At 39.4% G+C, this 25,863-nt stretch overlaps 1 protein-coding gene and 1 long non-coding RNA gene across 24 annotated transcripts in view; both read left to right on the top strand.

Annotated features, from left to right (window-relative positions):
- Positions 1 to 25,863, top strand: part of ELMO1 (engulfment and cell motility 1) — a 523,658-nt gene that overhangs the window by 311,071 nt on the left and 186,724 nt on the right. The gene's annotated exons all lie outside the window — the stretch shown is intronic.
- LOC103561461 (uncharacterized) lies at positions 15,943 to 20,429 on the top strand. Its single transcript, XR_547446.2, has 2 exons — positions 15,943 to 16,463; positions 18,306 to 20,429. It is a non-coding gene; the product is annotated as an uncharacterized lncRNA (long non-coding RNA).

Raw genomic sequence — 25,863 nt, 5'->3', positions numbered from 1 at the left:
CTAAGCTTAATTGTCCTCTTGCTAAATTTATTCAAATTTTGGAGCCTCATTAAAATGGGAGGAGAGGAGTAATAAACTGAATGTGCACACCCCCGAGAAGCTCTCTCTAGAATTCTCTTTGGAGAACTGAATCGAAACATCAAAAATTGATTCTGTTCTTGAACAATAGTCCCACTCAAGAGTCTGAAATACAGTTATGAAATCGCTTGTTGGTTTCTTCTTCAGAGCGTGAGGCCAGCTTTGGGAAAAATAGACGTTTTTTTCCTAGGATTGGGATTGTGGTGAGGAGTATGAGTTGTGTACGTGTCTGTGTGTGGGTGGGAGGGATGAATGATTCATTCTTTTCTACGTACAATCCATATAAATGGAATCGTACAGTATGTAGCCTTTTTATCTGTCTTCTTTCACTGAATGTAATGTTTTGAGAGTCATCCAGGTTGTTACATAATGTTTTAATGTCAGGTAAGCTTGGTTTGGTTTTATTTTGTTTTTTTCCCTTCTCCTTTTAAGTCAGGTTTATTAAGGTATAATTAGCACAGTAAAGTTCACCCTTTTTAGGGGTACCGTTCTTTAGTTTTGATAAATGTATACAGGTGTGTGACCACCACCACAATCAGGATGTAGACTATTTCCATCTCCCCATAAATCTTCCTCTTCAAATTTGTTTTGCCTTTGACCAGTGGTTCTCAGCCAGGAGAGGATCATGGGGGGAATGTGAAGGAGTTAAATCTAACGTGATTGCCATAAATCTCCAGTGATCTTATATATACGACTTTTAGGATTATACAACTCTTCCTTGATGAGATGCCCTCTCCTGACCACTTGTAAATCATATAGAAAGCAATGTCACAGCAGAAAATATAGATGGCATATGTTCCTCTCCACTGGCTCGCCACACTTTGCTAAATTCAGAAATGGCCATTCCACAGATGGGCCAGAATCCCTAGCTGACAACAAAGCAAACCTGATACCCATCATTCTGAAATTCATCACACCGTCTTCAACTGGATGTCAATAATGGCCAGAACGAACCACTAAGAAAGCCTTGCTCAGGAAAAGAAGGGGTCATAGATGACGCCATGAGGGCAAACCCACCTCATTTGCTAATCATCTTTCCTAATTTACAGATATTATCCAAATTTGATACTTAAACATAGGTTCTGAATATCACACACACAGGCCCACAAAGTTCACAGATTATCAATAGAAGTCAAGAAAGGGTGTGGTCCTACCAAGTCCTTTTTTAGGTCTTAGGCCTCCACTACAGATGAAAAAGAAAGAAAGAATAAAAGAAGATTGCATCTTCCTATGCGTTTTTCTCAGCCTACCATATCCTCTTTAAGTCTGTTTATCACACTCCCACAAGACGTGGAAGGCTCTTGAAGCACTGCAGAATGAAGTTACTTAAGCAGTGTGGCTTCTTCTGCCGTCAAATGGTGCCATGAAGCTAGCGTAATGAGGATTTAAAATGATGCATTTGCAGCTTCTTCTCCTTTACCTCCCTCGATTGCTATCTTCTCACTCCCCAGAGGAATATCTTCCATGTCTAATCGGATGAGGTGATGAAAAGAAAATTGCATTTATTTTAAGCTTTAAGTTTAGCCAGATGGGAGCCAGCTTAAGTTTCGTGTGAATGTAATTTGATTTTTTTCCCCATCTCACCATCCCATGTTGAGTTGCCTCTGACAACTGATAAAATTCGCATTTCCAAGCAAATCTTGGATTTAGATATAAATATGCAGAGTGCGCACACAAATTAACTCATGTTCTCAAAGTTAAAAAGGGTGAAATCAAACTAACTTCACATAAGAAAATTTTAAACTTAATGCTGGTGAGACAGAGCAAAATAGAATGTAACTCACAATTAGATTCCGAAATTCTTCCAATTCATGATTTTTAACAGAATGAGTAGGAACATTCCAGCAAAGTTGATTACTAAGTCTGAGACCCATTTTCTCATTAACTTTTGGTATAAAGTTGGAGATGGGTTCCATTTGAAGTAATTTTCCTGATAATTGACCTAAAAATGCTGGTTATGAAATAAATGAAAAATTCAGGAAATATTATGAGATGTGAGACAATAAAAATTTTAGCACCTATTAGCAGTTCATATTTCTTTGCTGCACTAAGGCACAATTTGAGAATTTCTTTTCCAAGGGATTTCTTCATTTCCTGCTTGCAGCTCCCAGACCTTTCTGCTTTTAGCTACTCTGGTTCTGAATTTTTATCCTGTCTCTTAGGTAAAGGGGCTGGAAAGTGATGGAGTAGAATTTGGTTTTTCTTTATCAGCCTGATTGAGGATTAACTACCTAATTATGTTGATTTGGATCTAGAAACAGATACTTCTTCTTCTAAATAGATCAGCCTTAGGTACAAATTTGCAAGGTATGGATAAAGCAAGCTTTTAGATGAATTACTATCTTCCTCAGCTAAAATAGGGGGGAAGAAGGGCAGAGACTCCGGACAATTCAAGGAATAAAAAGTAAAAGTAGTAATTCTCACCATTCAAGGCAGCACAGAACTGGAGTGGAGTCATTTCCACCACTTAAAGGCTCCCCAAGAAGCAGCAGCTGCAACAATAGAGGTGGAATGGTGTGTCCTGGGACAGGTCACTGCGGGACTGTCATGGTACAGTTCTGACTCTTAATTGGAGAGACCAGGCATTTGGGGACAAGTGACCCACCAATCATTTTAAAATGAGGTCATTAACACTTTTATATCTCAGAGGTAGAATTGTTACTTAAATTCAAACTGCTATTTTATAATTAATTTGTATCAGCTACCTTTATATTTAAGATCTACAGCCTTCAAATAATTTGGGGGACCATCTAATGACCCAGGGGCAGAATCATTACTAAGGAAAATTTACTTAAGGAGCCCAGACATCCTAAAGGGGATTTCTCTAGGGAGCCCTCACAATATCCCTTCTTTAGTAAGCACCACCATCTCCCCATTTGTAAAGCAACCTGAACGTTCCTGAGTTTCACTCCATCAGGTAATATACCAACAATACTGCCCTACCCAATCGGTCAGTCCTATAAGTTTAAATAATGTATATTATGTGGATTTCTGAGTTTGCTGTGTTGTAACTTTGTTCTTTTATAAGGTTGATTTTCTTAATTGTGTTTTACTCAGACAAATGTTAAAATTTGCATGCCTTAGTGGAGGGGGCCTTGTAGGTATACTGGCAACTGCAATAGGAAGAAGGTTTGGACACATCCTGTGAATTAATGTTGACAACAAGTGGCATATACGCTAGCTCTCACCTATGACATTATCACACATCAGTGGTCACAAATAATTTGTTACTAATAATGGGTAAAGTACCAAAGCTTGTGGGTGAGTGCCAGAGCAAGCTCAAGAATGGCTCTTTAACATCACTCTTACATGCTGACAGACTTTCCTGAGAGGGAGAGAATGGGATAGAGTTTCACCTCTACAGCTGGGAACTGCACAACTGCACAGCCCATCCTATGTCGCCACAGCCTTAAATTAGGGCATACCTGGGGAACCATGAGGTATGTGAACTTTCATGTGTGTCAAAGTGGAATAGGTCACCCACATTCACTTTCTCTTCAGTGCAGTAGACATATGCGAAGGCAATCTGTGGCCTCTTTTTACCTCTTGGTCTTCTCCATTGTCTAAGCCCAGTATTTTGTCTCAAATATTCAAGCACAAAATGGGTACCGCCATAATACCGAATTTGAGATTCTCATAACATCAGGCAGAGGCTGAATGGTTCTATTTATGAGTGAAAATAACCTGCCTGGAGTCCATATTTCATACTCATCTTTCTGAGATTTGTGAATGAATCCAATCTAAGGAGAACCTACAAAAACACATTTGTCAGCCACATGACCTTCATATCCAGGAAACTTTTTAACCTTCACAGTGTTACTAATAAGGGAAAATTCTACCTTTCAAAAAAATTTTATGTGAATTTTCAAGATGTTCCTTAATAAGAGTTGCTATTTCTGGTTTGTTAAGTTTCTCATTCTAGAGTTAATAGAGATAACTTAGAGAGAAGCGAAGATATGTTAACATTCTGAAGCCATTTCTGAAATTATCTCGCTTTTGACATTTTTTCTTAAAAAAACTTTCTGCTTTTTTTTTCTGTTGGTGAAACAGATTCCTATACATAACAGAAAATTTTAAAAAATAAAAAATTAGAAAATGAAATATAAAAATATATGTATCACCCCAATAGTTATTGCTAACATACTTTGCTTTCTGTCTGTCTTTGGTGCAAATGTGTTTCAAAATCTTGTTTATCACTGTACCCCAGAATTCAACAAACTTTTTAAAAGTTGTAAGATGCTCAGCACATCAGCGTGGACTGGATAATTGTTTTCATGTTGATTATTCATGTTCTTTTCAATTGATAGGGCACCTTAGCACCTTTTGGTCAAAATGTTTCCTTCCAAAGCATCTCATCTGCAGATAAATGTTTGGGCTGTCTGCCGCCCCTCAGAATTTAAGAGCTTTATCTAAAAATGAATGGATGAATTTCTGTAGAATACATGGATCCCAATTTTTATGGGATCCTCTTTAAATGCTGACACAGTTTTCCTCATAAATACAGCTTATGCAGAATTGTTTCTGCCCTTAAAATTGCTCAGATAGACTATTTATTCCAAAGGCCTTTTTATTGGCATGTCTGTCCAATCAGTCAAAAATCTTCTTGCGGGTTATTGTAATCGACTAGTTTTTCTTAACTGGGTAATGCAAGTGGATTTTCAAGTACCAGAGCAATTATTTTTAAAATTAATTTTGCTCTACTCTAAAATTGATATGAACCCTTAAATCCAGTTTTCTCACTATCAGTAGATCCTTGAGGCACTATGGCCCAGTGACCTGAAGCTACAATGCATTCTTCAGAGAATGACCCCAGAAGGCCTGGGTGCTGGGTGCTAAGGGACACCCCAGTGTCTGCAACCAGGAGCCCTGCATTTGTTCCCGAAGAGTCATTTCGTGGCAAGGGAGATTCTGTTTTGCTTAGTTCTTGCCATTTCCCTTAAATTGCTGAATACTGGTTTCAGCAGAGTTGAGCCCGCCACTCAGACATAAATGTTTACATTAGTGGACATGTCACACCCAGTGGTGACTGCCAAGCTCAGGGCCCAACAGCTTTTGCTCCAACTCTTCCTTCAATGACTACAGGGTTGACTATCTCTTCTTCCCTGATAGCCTGAATGCTGTTTGAGGCAGGCAATGTTCCTATTCTTGATTTGTTCCTCCAGTCTGCTAGGATTACAGTGTTTTTACTGTCAAAATAGATACATATTCAGGTCGGAGAACACAGAAGAAAAGCCTGTGCTAGAGGTAATAAATTGGGAGTCATTGCCATGTGAGTTGATATTAAAGTCATAGCATTGGTTAAGATTGTCTCAAAAGAATTTAGAGTGGGACTCATGCAACAGCGTCATTTAGGGGTCTCATAGAGGAAGAAGAGGACCATGCAAAGAAGAGCCTCGAGAGGGAAGAGCAAAACCAGAAGGCAGGGGCACTAGTGGATGCTGTTTATAATTAGGTTAGAAAAGAATTGAAATGTGTCTGGAGGGCACTGGAGACCTTAGCCAGAGAAGTTTCCATGGAGGGTTAGAGATGGAAGGCAGAATGGGGTGTATGAGGAGTCAACCAGAAATCTGGATGTACAGACCACTGATGGAGACAGCTCCTTCCAGAAGCCTAGCCAGAGGGCAGTAGCACGTAGGGTCTTGGAGGTGGGGGGTAGGGGGGGGAGGGCAGGGAGCGGTATCAGTCAGAATCCTGGAAGGTTTTTTGTTTTGTTTTTGTTTGTGGTGGTTTTTGGGTTTTTGTTTGTTTAAATTGCAGCACACATCAATGGTATGCTCGAGCCAATTATCAAATTTTCAGCAAGTTTGGTAGCCAGTTGTTAAACAATTGTCAGCTTAAAATTGGCCATAGTGGGAGTATTTACATAACAGAAACTGGCAAACACAAATAAGCCCCCACTATCACCACCAAGAGCTAGTAGTTAAACATTTGCCAGCATACCACTGGGCATACCCAAGTACAGACAGGATCCAGTGGAGAAGAGAGAGAGGAGATGCTGATGGAGCCTGGTCTCTGAGGATGGAGAAGGAGATGGGATCCAACTACTTATGAGGAAACCGGCTTTTAAAAGGAGGAAGGATATGGCCTCTATTTTAATAGGATGTAAAGAAGAGAGGATGAGAGAAGATAAAGTCAAGATTTATAAAAACAATGGTAATTATCAAAGCGAACATTCCTGAGTGCCTATTGTGTGCCAATCACTCCTCCAGGTGCTTTGCCTGGATTATCTCCTCTAACAGGCACACAGAGGCAGGCATTATCATTGTCTTCATATTTGAGAAGTTGAGTCACAGAGAGGTGAAGTAGTTTGCCTAAGGCCTAACAGTGTTTAAATCAAGGAGCTAGAATTTGAACCCAATGATCTGATGCTCCAGCCTTTGTACTTGGGCTCTGCACTTGGTACTGCACCACAGAGAATGTGTAGATTCCCTGGCAGGAAGTTTTTTGCTGATGACTTTTGTTTTCTCTCTGAAGAATGCAGCAACATCCCCTTAGAGTGAGGGAAGCCAATGAGAAACATTTAAGGTAGGAAATGTATGAAATGATATGGCCCATGGGACAGCAGGCTGACTAGAGAAACATAAGAAGATGCCTGGGCGGTACAGAGGGTCCAGTTGATGGTTTGGGCCATAAATGTGTAGTAAGACCATCCAGTGGGATCGTATACATTCAGAACCTCAGCTGTTCTGTGTAGGCACAGAGAAAGTGGCCTGTAGGGCTCCTCCCTGGTTAGGATTTATGACAAGGAAAGGAAAGAAGAGTGGAAGGAGAAAGGAGTTTAGGGAATTTGGAAGGTAGAGCATGATTGTAATAATGGACTCTGGATGGGAGGATGTGGAGGTGGGAAGGGGCTGGCTTTGATGAGGCTGAAAAACTATAGCAATTGGAGTACTTGAACTAATGAAGGAGATAAGAGAGGAGGCTGTCTTGAGTACTGAAATTTATTGATTCTGGTGCACATTTTCTCAATACTCTAAGTTCAGGTTGTGACTGTGGAAGGGGATAGCCGACGTGGAAGAGAATAGCTGACACGGAATGGGAGTGAGGATCACTGGAGATGAAGTCAAGGGTCATACATGTGGACCTAAAACTAGTCCAGGTTGAAGGCAGAAGTTGTGATGAAGAGGAAGACTGTGATCCTGATTCTAGAATATTTATTATTAAATAACATGTCATGTAGTATCTTTTTATGAATGTCCTTTGAAATATTGCTGATATTAGTTGCCAATTTTGCAGTTCACTCACTACACTAATTTGTTATATTCATCAAAGAAGGAAAGCATATACACGTTTTATAATTTTTTAAACTTTGTTTAATACTAAGTTTAGGATCTTTTATTAATATCTCTTTTAAAGATTTAGATTCCTTATTCAACCTAAAAATGAGTTCTGGCATAATAAATCCTAATTGGGTTAATATTAGTCAAAGTTTAGTTACTCACCAAAAGCTGCTTATTGATTTAAAATGCAATCTTCAGCTCCTCTCAGGTAATACAATCAGACTTTGTCCAGATGTGAACATCATCAATTGTATTGAAAATTGCATAAGACTTGAAACCTTGACCTTCACACAAGTTTCAAATTTCTTCCCCCTTTTTTTTCTTGGGCTTTCCTCAAAACCTAAAGAGAATTGACATTCACAAGTAATGGTAAGTTACAGTGTGCATATTGTGGCTCCTTTTCTTACCGGGTGGTTGATATGAAATCGTGTCCCATGCCTTGGTGTGTAGGGAAAAGGTGTCTGTTTATTCTCTTTGATCCCTCTGGAATTCCTGGGCTCGCATGCACTGTGCCATCACCTGGTCAGGTGGTGCCAGCGGAAGGAAGCATTTCTCTTCCTGAACAATAACCGATAGTGAGTTACTGAAGCCAGTGTTGTTTCCCCTGGATCTTATCTTGAGGAGAGTGGACTACTCCATTAATGTGAAGACCCACCTCACTGTGGTTTCCCTTGCTTAGGGCCAGTGTTTCCTCATGCTCTAAGTGGGATTAATTTTCATAACTTAATTTACTAGGTCTGGGAGGCAAGTTGCAGTTGCTATGGGAACAGTAACTGAATTTCCTGGTGTTAGTACATTCAACACATCAACAATGATGCTGTAATGACATAGGTTTGTCTTCCTTTTCCCACTTTCATTTCCTTTTCCCTTTTTAGATAGATTATTCTAGGGGAAAGGGGAAGGAGGATTGAATTTCACAGACTGGTTTATCTGATTAGTGTGTCATAATATTCACCTGGCAAGTTACTTTCATGGTAATTACATGTCCAAAAGATGCATGTGTCTAACCTTTACTTCCTGCCCTGGTTGGTGTGGGTTTGATGTGCTTTCTAACTTCATGGAGGCCCTCGCAGAAAGAGAAAAAAATGTTCATCCTCATACTCTGGGTGGCCAGCCTAGTGCCCCAAACTGAATAATTGTTTATTGAACTTACCGTGGCTTTGTGTACTATGGTAAGTTGTATGCATGCGCATTTTGTCTTGACTACCATGAGTCATTCCTTCCTAAAACTGAAAGGCCTTTTGGGTCAGATATCTATACCCACGTAGAGTGTGATTGTCAGAGAAGTACTTGCATTGCATTTCCAGGCCACATAATCTTTAGCCTAACATTTGCATATTAATGGATAATTGTAAAACATTATGTAAATTATGCATGGTGGTGAATATATTATCAAATCAAATGGCCTTTAGGGGTAATTACAGGATGCTGCTGTGTCAACTGGGACGCTGCAGGTTGAATGCTGAACACTTTCCATAGAATGAAATATAACCAGGCCAGGGTTTATTTTGGTCCAAAGTCATGAGTTGTCGTTCGGTGTGATTTTTTCATTTTGTTAGACAAAGAATCCAACACTTGGGGTGTTATTAGTTGCAGAATATTAGAGATTAAAAGAATAAGATCCTGATTGAAAAATATTAGAATGTGGAAACTTTTAAAGTTGGTAATTAATCTAAATGTTTGAGTCACAGAGAAAGCTCTGTGAATATTTGTCTTTCATTGTACTTATTCTGACATACTGTCTTTTTCTTTTTTCTTTTTTTAATTTTAAAATAATCCATTCTCATTCTCAAATGCAGCAGACAGTACATCCTCCTTAAGTTACCCCATTACTAAGTGATTTCATTTATTTGTTGGCTAAATACACATGCCCTCTTTGAAGACTACTGTCTGATTTATTACTCTATTCTCCATGAGTCTAACTTAGTGTCTGTTCTGTATATGGTAGCAAGAAAGCATTGTGGAAGGAAGAAAAGGAAGAAGAAAGAAAGGAAAGGAGTCAGGGAGGGAGGTAGGTTGGAAAAGAGAGAAGGATGAATAGAGGGAGGAAGGAGTTGGGCTAATAAGTGCAACCACCATGAGACTGAACTCTGGGCAGCCCCAGTCACCTCTTCTGCCATTTGTTAGGTTTGCTGTATTAGGAAAGAAATAAGCCTTCTCTTTAGAACAGGTCCTTTTCCATAAAAGAGATCAATAAATATTGGCTGTATCTAGTGCTTTGAAGGGAGACTGCATCTCTGTAAATATCTCCCAGTAGTAAACAGTAGGTTGGCAGACCAACTGGTCTTTCTCACCAATTAAAACTGCTCCTTTCTAATCCCTTCCTTCTTAAAGTCCCTATCCTACTTGATTTCCATGTAGAATGATCCCTGCTCACTCCCATTATTCTAACTATTTTTGGTTCTCTGTTTTATTAGTCAGTGAAAAATAAGGGTGAAACGTTTTATTCCAAAACAAACCTGATATTATGGCAGGTGTCGACTTTTCAGAAACAAAATATAAACAATAAAAAATTTAGAAAATCAAAAACAGTCATTGACCAAGCAGTCATTCAGATGTGTAGTTGGAAATCTGAATTTTATCCTGAGGAGCCTCTAAGGTCAGAAACCTCTGTGTCTGAGTCCTCTCCTCATCATCTTCTGTAGGGCTTCTCTCATCCCTAGCTCATCACCAAATTAGGCTGAAACCAGGTGACTTGGGATTTTAACCCACATTTTTTTTCTTGAGGAAGATTAGCCCTGAGCTAACATCTGCCACCAATCCTCCTCTTTTTGCTGAGGAAGACTGGCCCTGAGCTAACATCTGTGCCCATCTTCTTCTACTTTAAATGTGGGAGGGCTGCCACAGCATGACTTGATAAGCAGTGCATAGATCCACACCTAGGATCTGAACTGCTGAACCTGGTGATGCCAAAGTGGAAAGTGCGAACTTAACTGCTGCACCACTGGGCTGGCCCCTTTAACCCACATTTTTGACAAGTTAATTTTTTTGCTCAGTTTAGTTATACTGTAAATAAAATAAAGCCAATGATCTAAACATTATATAGGCTGCAAAACACAAAAGAATTATTGACTGAAGTTTTTATGTTTTGGTTGAATGTTCTAGAATTTTGCAGACCCGTTTCTAACCAGACCAAAGGAAAGGAACTATGCCTCATTAAAGACATTTCTGTTGCTTTCTCAGCACCAGGGTTAGAGATAGGTGGTTAAATCCCCACTTTGCCTCTTGCTCACCCTGTGACCTTGGACAAGTACCTACAGAAGCTCTTCTGCACCGGCCTTTAAAGACGTGGGTAATGATTCTTGTCTCACAGGACTATTGTGAAGGTCAAAAGAGGTCACAGATATGAAAGCCCCTAACAGAGGGCCTAATTCGTAGTAGGTGCTCAGTATGTGTCTTTCCTTGTACGTATCTTTCCTTGGTTCCATCCCCTCCCTGCAGATATCCTAGAAACCTCTAAAAATGATTATTGTCAAAACTAAGATGCCAACAGGTAGCCCAGGTGTAAGTCTGTGTCTGCCCTTGGGCAAGTCATTTATTCATCATTCATTTGCTTTTTCTTCATTTCCAGCTCAGGTTGGTCATTTGGAGCCACTGGGAACTAATGAGAAAATGAAAGGCATTGTTATCATTATTGCTCTGGGACCATGAGAGCTCATGTGGGAAAATCTGAGAGAGGAAAAGGACAATAAAGAAAAAAAAAGAAACCTGCCTAGAATTAAGCTGTGCTGTCTAGGGCTTCCTTCACATGACTTCAAAGTCACATTTCCTTAAGTGGGAGTTAAAGGCTTAATCTCCTTGCCAGTTAGAAATAATTCCTCATGATTAACATAGTAGTGAATCATTTTTTGGCTCTGTGAGATGCTGTTGATGGCAGTACTGAAAAGCAGTGAAACACAGAAATGGCTTCTGCCATACAATGAAAGAGGAAAATATAACAGCTAATTAATAGACCATAAAATATTTCCTTCTACTATAGACTAAAAGTTTGACACACATACTATTAGTTTTCAACAAGGATAAGTTGTCCGATTTTTATGGTGTTCCATATGCAAAGAGCTGATAAATTGGCCCTAAGCTCACATTTCTCACTTGAAATCATTTTAACTTCCCACTCATGACAGGCATTGTAAAAGATCATGGCTTGCCCGGCTCCCTGTTTAATAGTACATCTGTCTGTGAAAGCCCCCCACTGATGTGGCAATTACTCTGGGCAGATCAGAATTAGCCCCCTTGGGTTCATTAAGAGAATTCATCAATATGGAGAATACAGAGGAGGGAAGATCAAGGAGCTGTCCCAGCGTGGTTCACTGGGCATTGCAAAAGACTCCAGCATCCACCTCTCTCATCTGAGACTCTACCTGCGGGGAGACCTCAGGCACCTCAGTTGTCCCTGGTGGGAAATCTTGAACCAATGGGATGCCTCATGGATATCGGTGCCATACCTGATGGGCGTAGGTCCGTCCTCACAGTCCCCCTTTGTCCCTTCTTGGAATACCCCCAAGAAAGGAAGGAACTTACCATGAGTTCCAGAAATCTCTGAGAAAGCTTTTTTGAGTATGGATGAAATCAAACCACCAACTCCAGACTTTCCAAATAGTTCACAATCTTTGAGGAATCCTTCCACCAGTATTCTTGAATGGGGCTATTGCCCATGTGGAATCAGGTGCTCTTGGTTTTCTAGAGGTATCTTTATACTGCACTCAATACCCAGAGATTATCCTGGTCCTGGAGATCCACTCCAGGGTTTCTTGTGTTGATATTCTCTGAACAAGAGGTCACATCACGCTCTAATAAAAGGAGTTTAGCTCTCTCTGAACCAGCAGAAGGTGTTTATTTACCCTCATAGCATATCCAAAATCATTTCCATCAGTTCCTCTGGTCAGGCTCATGAAAGTGTAGCAGAATTCCTTTCTTCACTTTCTTCCCGGCCCACTCTGGTTGACCTGCCCACCCTCCCCAGTGTAGCAAAGCATAAGAGTGCCTTGAGGACAGGAGAGAGAACAGCTGCCACATGGCTCCTCACCTCTCGGGTTTTTAAAGTGAATTTTGAAATATACAATGAAAATGGGATGAACCAGCTAAAAACTCTCCCACAAGAGTGGGAGATCTCTTAAAATTTTGCAGCTCTCTTGCTTTGACTTGAGTGGTATATCCTGGAGAACTTAACATTTATATAAAACCAGCCCCACAGAATCAAAGAAAGTGAGAATGAGTAAGGATCTTAGCATAAAGGAGTCCAAGGGACTCCGTACTAATGACCCTACTGGCCTGGGAGAGAATTTTGACTGTTCAGCAGCCAGTGACATGTGATATAATGTATAATGTGTGTTTGTGCATGCCTGTTGGTGTGTGTTAGTGTAAAGTTGCCATCTGTCTTTTGTAGCACTGAAGAGCTAAACTTTTTCTGTATCTGTGACTTAACAGCTTCTTTAGGGTTAAAAATGTCTTGCTCTTTGTTACATGTTGGTTATAATGGTAAAAGACTTTTTAAATGGTTTTACTTGACACAATGGGAAGTTGGTAACATGTCAGTTTCCAAATTTAAAAGAGAATGATTGCTAATATGAAAAGACCCAAAATAAAGATCATTAACTAGCATAACTGCCATGACCCATCCCTACCAAACTCAACTTTTTAGATGAATCTGAGAAATGTGAAGAGTAAGTGTTCTCACTAATAGACACAGAGGTCAGCTCATTGTGAGCATGTGCATGTGTGTCTGCACACACAGGCACTCATGTACATCAAAATCTTAGACTAGCCTCTCCTCTTCTGATGATGATATAAATTTGCTAGACTAAAGGGATGTTACTGAGCTGGTTAGAGCCCCTGTATTTTGGAGGCATCTGAAAGGAGGAATGATGAAGGCCTTGTAAAGAATAAAGGTCACCAAAGAATCTCTTTTGTAGGCTATTTCATGAAAGCCTCATTGCTTTGGGAGAGCTTGATTTCTACTCCCAAATGGTTTTACAATTTTCTACCTAGAGTGGTAGATGGCAGCACATCTGTCCTACGAAGAGCAAGCTGTGCCTGATGGAGGTCCCTAAGAGAGTTAATCCTTGACCCTTCATTTTCTTCAGTCTTGTAAGTTTAGACATTTGCATAAATGGTTGTTAAAATTTATTTTTTTTTTCAAAAGCATGACAAATCTGCCCCATAATATCTTTGACTTTAACCTTAAATCAGAGCTAGGATGCAAAGCCTGCTAAAGAATGTATAAAAGGAATAAAGTAAGGTAAAAACCGCCACAGGTAGTATAATTGCCCTCAAAATAATTATAATTCTTGTCTGTCATGTTACATGTTTGTTTCAATCCATTTAACGATCATTTATTAAGCACTCTCCTTCTTCTCTTTTCTGTATTATACCTAATACACTAAAATATAGTACTAATATTTTTGAGTACTCCCATGTGCTAGACATTTTGCTAAGAATTTTTACCTCTATTATCTCATTTGATACTTAAACCATCCTATGAAACAGGTACTATCTTCACCTCCATTTTACGGATGCGATAACTTATTCAGAGGTCAAATGACCAGCATAAGAACTCATGGCTAAAAGAGTCCAGATAACAAGTAGAACACAGGACTCTGGCTCCAAGCCCCTGCCCTTTGCACTAGGCTCCACTGTCTGGCCCTGAGTGTATCACTGCATTTCTCCTCCTACTCTCCCACCACCACATATATACCCACACGCAAGACATCAGCTATTGTGATGGTGGCTGATTCCATCTCATAGTCCGAGAACACCTTTCTCCTGAGCGTCCAAAAGGATCCCAACCTTAGTGCCTTACAACCCAGGCTAGGCTGGATAGTCAAAACTGCTTGCTTAGGAAGAACCAGAGGCAGAGCATGTTTCCTTCATTTTCCATATCATCCCTTTTGTATTTAAACAGTGACAGATTAAATAGACTCAATTTGTGGTAGGGATGGTCTGTTTTGTTTTCTAACGGGCATTGACACTCCATCTAATGGACCACGGTTCAGCCTAAGCTTGTTCGTGGGAGCTGTGCTTGGTCTGATCAAGGTAGTCGCAGTAGGAATTCTGGACGATGGTGCCCCCAGAATTAGTTATCTTGTTGTTAGCTGATGCATGAAAAGCACACCCTGCCTAGTGCTCTTATCAAGAAAGTCACTTGAAGGAAACTGCAACTGTTGTTGCTTTTTAGTCACTGCGTTTCTTTCCTCTTGGATACACTGACCTCATAAAGAACTGGCTAGGGACCTATAGTCAATAGGAAGAGCTTCTGTTTATAAATCACCTTTCCTCCAAAGTATAAAACTACTCCACGAATTTTACTGAAAGTAAAATCTTCCTGAAATATTATTGAGGGAGGCAAGACTATCGTAAATTTTAAATTCTTTCTATAGTAGGATTGTGCTTTTACATGTCTCTTGTTCCTCTCAAAGCACCAATGTTTACTATTTTGTGATTAATTGGTTCCTAATCAAGGTTCAGATCAATGCTAAATCTTAATGAATTACATCGAATGAAACATGAAAATCTAGGACTGCCCCTTCAGCCAAGGCTATGAGCAGGCATCCCCCTTCGATTTTGGCAACCCACTGTGCATGGTTGAGTATTGCCCAGCTGTAGGGTATGCCACTCACATGGCCTCTGGTGATTATGGTGCCCCCTACAAGAGGGCACTGGTCAACCGTATTCAGCTGTGGGCACAGCAGGACCCATGCATGACTAGTAAGACTTTTAATGCAGATGTGGTGAGCAGGTGCATTCCTTAGACAGTTTCTCACTCTCAAAAATCTCAGGAGACAGAACTAACAAGAGGATTGGAGGTTTGGAAGTTTGCTGGAGGATTGGAGCTAACACCCTGTTGAGCATTGACTCACAAGCTGACTGAGGCAGCTCCTGCACATGGATGGTTAGTGACCCTGCTTTGTTGGCTCTTGGGAGACTGTCTGGGCAGTGAGTCTGCAGGGGAAGGAGGTATCTTGACTGCTGAAGCTTTGGTTTTAGGCTTTCACACATATCTGAAACTCTTAAATCTGTGTAATAATGGACCCAGGAGTCTTTGTTTGGCTGCTGCTGTAGCATCAATTGCCAAAAGATAAAGAAATTGAGGCTCAGAGGGAGAACTTAGCTTTCCCAAATTCCCTTACCTAGTAAAGTTGTAGAGATGGAATTTATGCAAATCTTTAAAACCTGTGTTCTTTGCAGTATATTCTTCTGCTTCTAGCTTGGATAAATTTTTTCTATAAACATTGCAACTCTTGTTACCGTCTCCATATATTTGTCCACTGTGCACAGAAGCCATTTTCTCACATTCATTTTAGTGTTCAATGTTTATGTTGTGGGATAAGTCACAACCGCTTTTTGACATGGCTGACAGGGAGACATGGGTATTGTGGGGAAGCTAGACGATAAGCTCCTTAGAAACCTGTTCCCTGGGTGATGGAATATGCTCAGCTCTATTGTTTGTAAGCAGTAGCATTATTACTAGGACAAGAAATGCAATACCTATGCTAATGTGTGCATGAATGGTTGGAAAGATGTTTGAACCAAAGAAGCTTGTCTGTTTTGCATTTACAGGCGATGAATATTGAATTTTTTTTAGCAGGTTTTCAATGAAGGTAGGAGAAGAGCCAGAAACTGGAGACTGCTACATAGTGGTGACTTCCTCTGGATTACTATAAGCATGCATGCTATTTGCAAGGGGTTGGATAAAATTATGGCCAATCTTGAAATTCTATGATTCTGTAAAATATTGCATATGTTATACAAATCCCCCAGATACATTGAGCATAATCTGAATAAACACAAATTCTTAATTTAACTTGAATTGAGATTATACAAAATGCTAAAATTTTATTTCCTTTATTTCTTTTCTCTCTTAAGATTTCCTTAAAGTATTTAATAAAATATTAGCACATTTTGCCTAATATTACTAACCCCAATGTAAAAGTGATCCCTTGTAACTTTGTATACTAGTTTATTAATGCACATGTCACTTTCCTCCTTGCAGTGCAGTTCTTGTGTTCATAACCAATTGCCCACACTTTCCAGATATTTGAAAATAAAGGCCATTTCTTACGCATCTTCATGGCAGTGAGTTAATCAATGGATCCTAAGGGACTGGAGGTGAATTTTACCATTTTCACAATCTTTAAAGGTGGATTCTGAAAACTATTATCATTTTTAATGGGTTTTCAAATGGGTTACTGAAAAAAGATTAATTTTGGATATTACAAGAGAAGGTAACAAACTTGGAGCCATTTTGGGTTCCCTAAATTTCATATCTACCAAAAATCACCTTCTTTTCTGTCATAAATACTAACATGATAAATTAGACAGGTGCCCCAAATATAATGTATCTAGTTTCTAGTATGAGGGTGTGTTTTAAGAATAACTTAGAATCATTTTCTTGAAGGGAACATATCTGGCTATATCTTTTTAAGGATTTGTTTCCATAATCTGAATAAAGACATGCAAACGGTACTCATCAGACGTTTCTCAATACCCAAATCAAGAGGAGCATTTCATAATTAAAGATTTTTAAATGTCCTAATAGCTGAAACCATGGGACAAATATCAAGATCAATTTAACTTTGATAAAATTATACACATATTTTTATAAATCAATTGCACGAGTTTAAAACCAAGGAGACTTTCATTATTAACTTTAAGTAAAAAACCTGAGTATTTTAGTTGATGACACTGTCAGTCTAAGCCCATGGTAAATGGTTGTTAAGTAAACTAGTGCAGTCTCAGGCTGTACTCACAGAAAGAGTTTCTAGATCCAAGGAGGTAGTTAATAGTCCCATGATAAATGTACTTGCCTCAGACCATGCCTGGAATACTAGGAAGCATTCTGAGGTACATACTTTAAGAAGGTCTTTGGCAAATGAGAGCATATGTTGAAGAAGGTAATGATGTCTTTAAGCAACAGTTGAAGAAATGGGGTATGGTTAGCGCTGAGCAGAGAAGACTAAGAAGAGATACATTAACTTTCTTCAAGTATTTCAAGAATTGTCAATTGAAAAGATATTTGATTTGCTGCATATAAACTCTAGGGGATAAACTAGGACCAACATGTATGGAAGTTTTAGGAAACCAAATGACAGTTCCTTTTTTTTTTTTTTAAATGAAAGTGTATTGCAAAATTGTGAGGCACTGCTCCTGGTCTAACCAAAATTACATGACAGTCTTTCATGGATGTTGCTAATTAAGAAATTTATAAAAATGGGTTTCCCGCATGTCTGGAAATGCAGATTTCTAGAGGAATATTCCAACAAAAGTACCGCTAAGGAAAGAATAACAGAGAACTGGATGAGTTCTGCCTGACACCCATCCCACCCCAAAAGACTGAACATTCTGTAAACCAAACACACTGGTTCCAGGCTTTCCCTGTGGAAGAGACTAGATTGCCGTCATTAGGGAACCACGATAAGCAGGGCCTGTGCTTGGTACTCTCCGTGGTGCTGAATCGAGGCAGGCCTTTCAGGTGTCCTCCCAGGCTAATGTTTTCTTTTTACACATCCCTGGCCTGCAACGATTCAGCTTGCACCTATTGCCCATTGATCTGCCTCCATATCACAGCTCCATACTATATAGTTCACATCCTTACATCACGCTTCCTGATAATTTTGCTTATTTTCTTAAATCTGCCTGTCACTCAGCATGCCCTGACCCCAGTCCACTGACCTCTCAAGAAAGATGAGTTATGGAAGAGATTTGAGATTTGGGTAGGAAGCTGCAGAAGGTGAAACATGACATTCATAGATCTCTCTTGAACTATTAAACAATTATGTTTCTAATCATTTGCAAAGTCATCTCGTGGTATAAATCCATTGATTCTTGGTAGACTTAGACATGAAGGCAAATATTGGATAAGGTGGGAATCTGGCTGAGGAAGAGAGTCTTATGGGTTTGAGGAGGCAACTGATAAACTAGATATAAAAATTGGAATTTTTTTCTTTACAGTTTTGGTCTCTCTTGTACATAGAAAGCACTGTTCTTGGTGGCTGGAGATATCAATTTTTTATGCTAACATAGCTTTCATGGAAATGAAAAGCCTTCAGTAAAGATCACCACATGACAACTAGAAGAACAACCTTGATGGAACATCTTGACAATAGAAGCAAAGACATCACAAACTTGGGCTGTAAAGTAGACAGCCATGTTTTGCAGAGGAGAGAAGGACCCTGCTGGACTAGTGAGAAAGGTACTTCTGTCCTCTTGTGGAGACCTCACCAGACAAAGATAAATCGACTGAAGTGAACATTGTTCCCTGTGGACTCAGGGATCTAAGATTGAGTTCAAATGAGAGAACATTGGAAAGCTAAACTTAAAAGGAGTGAAAGGAACTACTAACAGAAAAGAAGAACATGAAGCATAATGGAAGGAAAGATCTGCAAATCCCTGATATTTAATGATAATTAACTCATGTAAGAATCTGCACAGAAGCCATACATTTTAAGGTTCATAAATTGTATAGCCAGACGTTAGTGGTAAAATTCTTTGAGTGAAGGATTTATTCAAAGTTCACTAGTTAGAATTTATAGAACATTCCTGCACCCAATTATGCAGTTACTAAATGCTTTCCTTGACACATGTGAGTTTTGTAGAAAGAGAAAACATTCTCCTTAAAATTAAGGGAAATAAATAGAAACACGGTTTCGGAAATATAACAAATGAAACAGTTAATTCTCAAGATTCATCCAGTGAAGTTTTGTGATTAAATAGTGTTTTCTATAAAGAACTTTGAGAGTGAAAGAATTTATACTCTTTCATAATTTAGGCCAGTCTTTTAACATCTGGTCAAAACTCAAAGTCAGATTTATTAGTCTTAGAAAAATTATACAAATTCGGAAGAGTCACTACAGAGGAAGCCCATTTATTGAATAATTCTCTTTGAAAGTTTTTTTCCTGAGTAAAATACTTTCCAGAGCCAAGGTATCCCAGTGTTCATTTGAAAAGCTCCTATTATCATATCTAACCCAAGATGTTCAAGAGGCCAAGTAAACAAGGCTCAGTTCTCATCATGTCCCCTACTTTTTTTAAGCATTGCAGTTCTTTCAAACATTTTGGTGCTACTTATATTCACTCTGAAAGAAAACAATATTTGATCAAGCACTATGTAATAGCCAGAGGAGGAAGGAAGCTGAACACGTCAAGGAAAGAATTCCCATGGGAAATTCCACATTTATGGCAGCGCCTCTAGCCCAAAGCCCTTAGAGTGAACTAGGCCCTCCATATGTGCTATTTTACATAGTTAAATTGTCTCCCTGGATCAGAGTTAACCTCAGTTGGAGCAGGCTAAATATCAACAGCAAATGTTTGACTTTCTTCCACCAAAGCACAGATGAGACTGTTATAAAAACACTTTGAGTTAGTCAGCCTCTGAACTTGGCTTCTACCTCAATCAAACCTGTACAGAGGTTGTATTAACTACCTCATAGAGTTGCTGTAAGGCATTTGGGTCATAGTAGAGGCATAACAACTGTTGGTTCTCTTTCTACCTTCTCTTTCAAGACTACCTTAAGCACTACTGAAAGAGAGAATTAAGAAGTAAGGTTTTATTCCTGCCAAACACTAACGTATCATTTGTCCCTGAAGATCTTACATCTTCATAGTAAGTAAAGTCTATGATGGATCCACCTCCTCCTGTGGGGAGGCTCCAGAGGGCAACTTTCTTTGGATCTCATGACTGAATGTGACAAATAGGTCTGCTGATCTGAGCCCTTGGTTTATCCAATTGTCCTAGAGAAAAGGAAAAGACGTACTCCCAAGAGAAAGCCACAGTTGGCGAGGTAATTGTTAACTGATTGATGTAGTTCTAAATTTAAAATTTATTAAGGAAAATAAAATCTTTTACAGTGGCTAGAATGATAGAAGGTGGGAAAATCAGATTTAAAAACAAAAGGAGAATGGACAGTGACTGCTAATGGATGTGAGGTTTCATTTGGTGGTGATGAAAATGTTCTGAAATTATATTATGATGATGGTTGCCCAACTCTCTAAATCCAATAAGAAACATTGAATTTCACATTTAAATGGGTGAATTTTATGGTATATAACTATAGCTCAATAAAGCTGTTAATTTTGTGTGTGTGTGTGTGTGTGTGAGGAAGATTGGCCCTGAGCTATAACATCTGTTGCCAATCTTCCTCTATTTTGTATGTGGGATGTTGCCACAACATGGCTTGATGAGCAGTGTGTAGGTCTGTTCCCGGGATCCAAACCCATGAACCCTGGGCTGCCGAAGTATAGCGTGCAAACTTAGCCACCATGCCACCAGGCCGGCCCCACTGAAGCTGTTAGGTTTTTTTAAGGAGTGAAAAGGTGATATTCTCCAGCAACACAGGTATTGAGGTCAAAAAGACTTGGGTTCAGATTCCTATAACATTGCAGTTAATAGTTGAGTGGCCATGGGCAAGCTATTTAATACCTCTGCACCTCAGTTTCCTCATCTTTAAAATGGAAGTAAGAAGACCTCCTCCTAAAGTTGTTGTGAGAATAGTTGGGATAATGTATGTAAAACATCTACATATGGATAAAGCCCTCAACAATGCCAGTCATTGGGAACGGGGGAATTTGATGGCACTGACACTGTTAGTAGAAGTAAGCCTTCAGTGTGAAAGTTCAGAGCTTTAAGAAGACCTTGTGAGAGAAAGTTTGACCATTCCATTTCAGATATGTTCCTTTCCCCAAAATTGTATTAAAGGAAATCTATTTCATTGTGTTCCTTCAATAAGCCCCTCTTTCTTTACCCTTTCCCTGGGCTGACCTCTAGACAAAATCAGCTAATTCATATAAACAAGTATGTGGTTGCAAACCAGACAAAATTTGTAAGATCTTCAAGGAAAGCAGGTCAGATCTCTACCTTTGACAGACCTCCACACATAGCTGGTTTCCTTTAGAATGGGAAATCTGAGTTGCACAAAGAAGAAGAGTGTTGAACATATCCCATATCTTAACTAGTATAAAAGAACCACTAGCTGAATTCTTTCTGCAGTAGAATGGTGTTTCCATGGGGGAAGATGCGGTCAGAGGAGAATCCTTGCCAGAAAACAATAATAGGGATCCTTTGGGGAGAGGGCCCTGGGAGTCCCAGAGTGACACTGGCAGTGCTCAGTAGGAAGCCCCCACCACCCAACTCAGATCCTACATTGATTTCTCCAGTTCATTCAATACATATGTATTAAGTGCCAGCTGTGTCCGAGGTGGTACAGTAAGTGCTTAATATTCATCTGTTAACAAGACAAACGAATGTGGTGGTCTCTTTTATAAAAGCTGACATTCCAATGGGAAGACAGAGAAAAGTTAAAGAGAAATTAAATAATTGCCAATTGGTCCAAGTTATGAATAAATCAAAGGTCTAAAAAAAAGAAGAGTAAGCAGGTGCTTGCTTTCTCAGTGGGTCTGTCCGACTACATCACATCCACTAGGCTCATTGAGAATAGCCCTTTCCAGTCCGGTTTCACATCTGTGAAAGAGAAAAAAGGTGCCCACATCAAGAAATGTAATCCAAGCTCTTTTTTTTTTTTTTTTGGAGGAAGATTAGCCCTCAGCTAACTACTGCCAGTCCTCCTCTTTTTGCTGAGGAAGCCTGGCTCTGAGCTAACATCCGTGCCCATCTTCCTCTAGTTTATACGTGGGACGCCTACCACAGCATGGCTGCCAAGCAGTGCCATGTCCGCACCCGGGATCCGAACCAGCGAACCCCGGGCCGCCGAGAAGCGGAACGTGCGAACTTAACCGCTGCGCCACCGGGCCGGCCCCCCAAGCTCTTTCAGTGAATGCAGGATATTCTGGGTCAACTGAACTTTAATTATCTTAATAGGTTACTACTCGGGCTCTATTTATAAAAATCTTACAGAAGACAGTGGCTACATGAGTCCAAAGTAAGACGATGCATGGGAAAGCACCTTAAAAATGTTAAAGGACTTAGGAATCACTGATGATTGTTTCATGAAATATTTTTAAACATGTGTTCAGGCTAAGTCTTTCCATAACAGCTTTCAAATATAGGTACTTTTACTTATTTCTGTATTTTGTGAGCTGGATGGGGAGCTGATCCCAAGACAAAGGCTTTCACTCTGTAATACCAAAGGAACAAAGTCTTTTTCAGCATTTCAGATAAGAGATTAGCTATATTATTGTGCAAATGGACAGGAGAAAGGGTTTTTTCATGTCCTCTCTTAGAATTAAAATCAGTTACTAATGGAGAAATTATTTCATTTTTATAATTTAAGGAAATTTATTTTGTAAGTATGTAATACATAATAAAGTGGCTTTTTTTGCTAGATTTTAATGGCTAAATCAGTGGCTCTCAGCCAAGGTTGGGTTGGCATCCCAGGGTGCATTCAGTAATGTCTGACAACATTTTTGGTTGTTGCAACTAGTGGGGGTTGCTATGGACATCCAATGAGTAGAGGCTAAGGATGCTGCTGAAAATGCTTCAGTGCACAGGACAGCCCCCTCTCAGCAGAGAATTATGCAGCTGCAAATGTCAGTAGTACTGAGATTGAGAAACCCTGACCTAAATCAGTAAAACTTTTTGTCAATAAATTTCAAGATGTGAAGATTTAGTTCTACAAGGCAAAACCGTTGATTTATGATAAAGTAGAATGATTTTTCAGATAAATTGCCATAGTAAATATTTAAGATAGTGACTTATATTCTGATTAAAGAAAACAAAGTATCTTATTTCAAGATACCTTTTTTAAAACATCACTATTTCTTTCAGTAAGAGGACAAGGAAAGAGAAAATTGTGATATAAATTCCTTTCTTGGGGACACTTACCTGATAGCCTCAACTGAATGCAGAAAGATCTGTTGGTGACAAATAGATAATTTCAAGTTTAAGCATTAAAGTTCACATACAGTTGGCCCTCTGTATCAGTGGATGAGGTACCCCGCGGATATGGAGGGCTAACTAAGGGACTCGAGCATCCACAGATTTTGTATCCTCAGGAGGTCCTGGAACCAGTCCCCAACTGATACCAAGGGATGACTGTACTTTATTTAGGAAAGTCTCTCAAACTCATACACAACGTATGTTTATTTTTAGTTTAGGCAGAATTCAGACACTTTTGTGGTAGCAGGCATGGTTATGCTTATGGCACTTAACTGGAACAGGCCCCATGACCCAGTCAGGAAGAGTTTGCAGCTGTGTTGCTGCCAGAATTTTCTTGTTGGGGAAGATCCTGGAATGTTGATGCATTGATCTCATAGGGAACAAGTAACACTGGGGTAGCTGCATCCACTCACTGAGTATTTGTTCTCCTCTATGTCCCTTGTATACTTAAAAAGGGCTCCTAAGCCAAAATGGGCCCAGCTTACCCGGAGCCAAGCTGGCATTCTTGTCCATTATTGAACCTGGACCCACTTTTGTGGTTAGCCTAGCTCTCTTGGTTGTGTGTTTCAAAGCTTGTACAAGATAGCAAAACTCAGATATATAGAGAGAAGGAACGTCTGTGAGAGGCAAGTACATTGAATAATGAGCTATTTCTGTATTTAACAAGCTATTTTGTTCAATTGGGCTATAAAATGAAGTGCCAGGTCATTTTTATTCAACAAACATGTTTTGGAGACAAAGTTCTGGACCCTGGGCACAGAAAGGTGAGCCAGCCATAGCCCTGCCCCTCTAGACTTTCATTTATATGGCTCAGTGCTTTCTATTTCCCTTTTGCAAGTTAAAGAAACAAAAGCAACTACCGAAGATAAATTGTGCAGACTTTTTTTAAAAGTGTAGTATTTGATTGATCCTAAGTCATTATTTCTTTATACTGGAATCTGTGACTTATAAACGTAGAAGGAAAATTTCTGTCTTGTTAGTGAGCACACAGTGAATTGTTTCCAGCATCTCCCAGTCTCTTCCACAAGCTGAAAGGATCAGGAAAACCCTTTATGCTTTGCACTGGAATTGCTTAGAGAGTTCCCAGATTCCCTTTAAAAAATCAGCAAGTGAATTTATATCAGCTGTTAAGCTGCTCTGGAAATTCCCTTGATCTCGCAAAGGTCTCCCTTCTCGATCTATCAAAATCTCATTCAAGGTACATATCATTACCTTCCCCTTGATCTCTCCAGGAGTTTCAGAGTGGCGGGGTTAACTGCAGATATTTTCCGCAGTCTTTGACTTCTCTCATGCTTTGATTTTTTGTTTTGTTTTGTTTTTATCATTCTCATTCCCCCATCTGATTCATCAATGATTATAAAATATCAAAACATCAAACCTACTAGACTCCTGCTCTAATGAGAGCAGACATACTGGGGTTCTTTCCTTGGCGACCTGAAGCGCAGAGGGGAGCTCCAAGGGGGATGCTGACAGCACTGTCATTCTCCAACAAGAAGGGGCTGGGCAAAGACCTAGGTCCCTTTTTTCTCACATTAGTAAGTGCTAATGTCTTGGGATTCCTTGTGGGAAAAGCCCAAAGAATGCTTGATGTTTCTGGCAGAATCATCTGAGATGGTTCTGACTTTTAACAAATGTTCTTGTATATGTATAGAAAACAGTTTTCTCTCTTTCAAAGGCTGACCTTGAGTTAGTCTGCTGAAATTGTGTATAATTGCTGAGCAGTTATACATACTCTCTATAATTTTAAAAGGAGACAGGTAAAATCTATGTTATAGGCCACAGTGAAAGATCAGCTGGCTCTTGGCTTATTTATATTCAGGAAACAGGGAAGTGGTGTGTATACAAAGTGGATACCATGATTATAAACTGAGGATTGACTTAGAATTTGGGAAGATGCTTCTGTGGGCTTAATCTACTCAAGGCTGCTCTGGTGTGACAGCGGTGGCTCCAGGGCCAACAGGCTGGAAGAGAAGTCCTGAGGTCTGCAGGACGCAGACAGCCCTGCGTGGCTTAGAAGGTGTTACTTTGCCTCTCAGAGCTTCAGTTTCCTTACTTCTAAAATAGGGATCATTCTAAACCTCGAATTAGTTACCTAATGTGTGGGGAAATGCTTTGTTAACTCTGAAGTAATGCATAAAATATGCTTTTTATCATGGAATATACTTTTTATAATGTTTCATAATCCTAAACTATTTTAAGGAACTTAGGAAAAGGAAGACTTTTTTTAAACTTATTTAACTATTTTCCTTTTCTCTTAATTCCTTTGTGGGGTGAGACACTGCATAAATATATAAATAGCTCTTCCTCCTCCCAAGTTCAAATAACTGGTATTTTTAAGATTTAATAGAGAATAAAGGACAGGGAAATTGCTGCTGAGCAAAAGCAGTCAGCCAGGAGAAAAATAATTTTTTAAAGCTTTTGAACTATTGTGATTTGAAAAAAAAATGCACCATTTTATCAAAATAGAGATTTTTTTATAATAAGCATGTCATAAGTTTTGGGCAGTAAGTAGACAATGCAAAAATCTTAACATCTTATACCACTAAATTTTTTTAATGAACTTTATTTTTTAGAACTGTTTTAGATTTAAAGAAAAAAGTAAACATGGAACAAAGAGTTCCCATATTACTCTGCACCCAGCTTTTGCTACTATTAACATCTTACATTAGTATGGCACAT

This window comes from Equus przewalskii, chromosome 4 (genome assembly GCF_037783145.1).
Source record: "Equus przewalskii isolate Varuska chromosome 4, EquPr2, whole genome shotgun sequence".
NCBI lineage: Eukaryota > Metazoa > Chordata > Mammalia > Perissodactyla > Equidae > Equus > Equus przewalskii.
The sequence above is the reverse complement of the archived record's forward strand: the minus strand, read 5'-3'. Positions and strand labels throughout refer to the sequence as shown.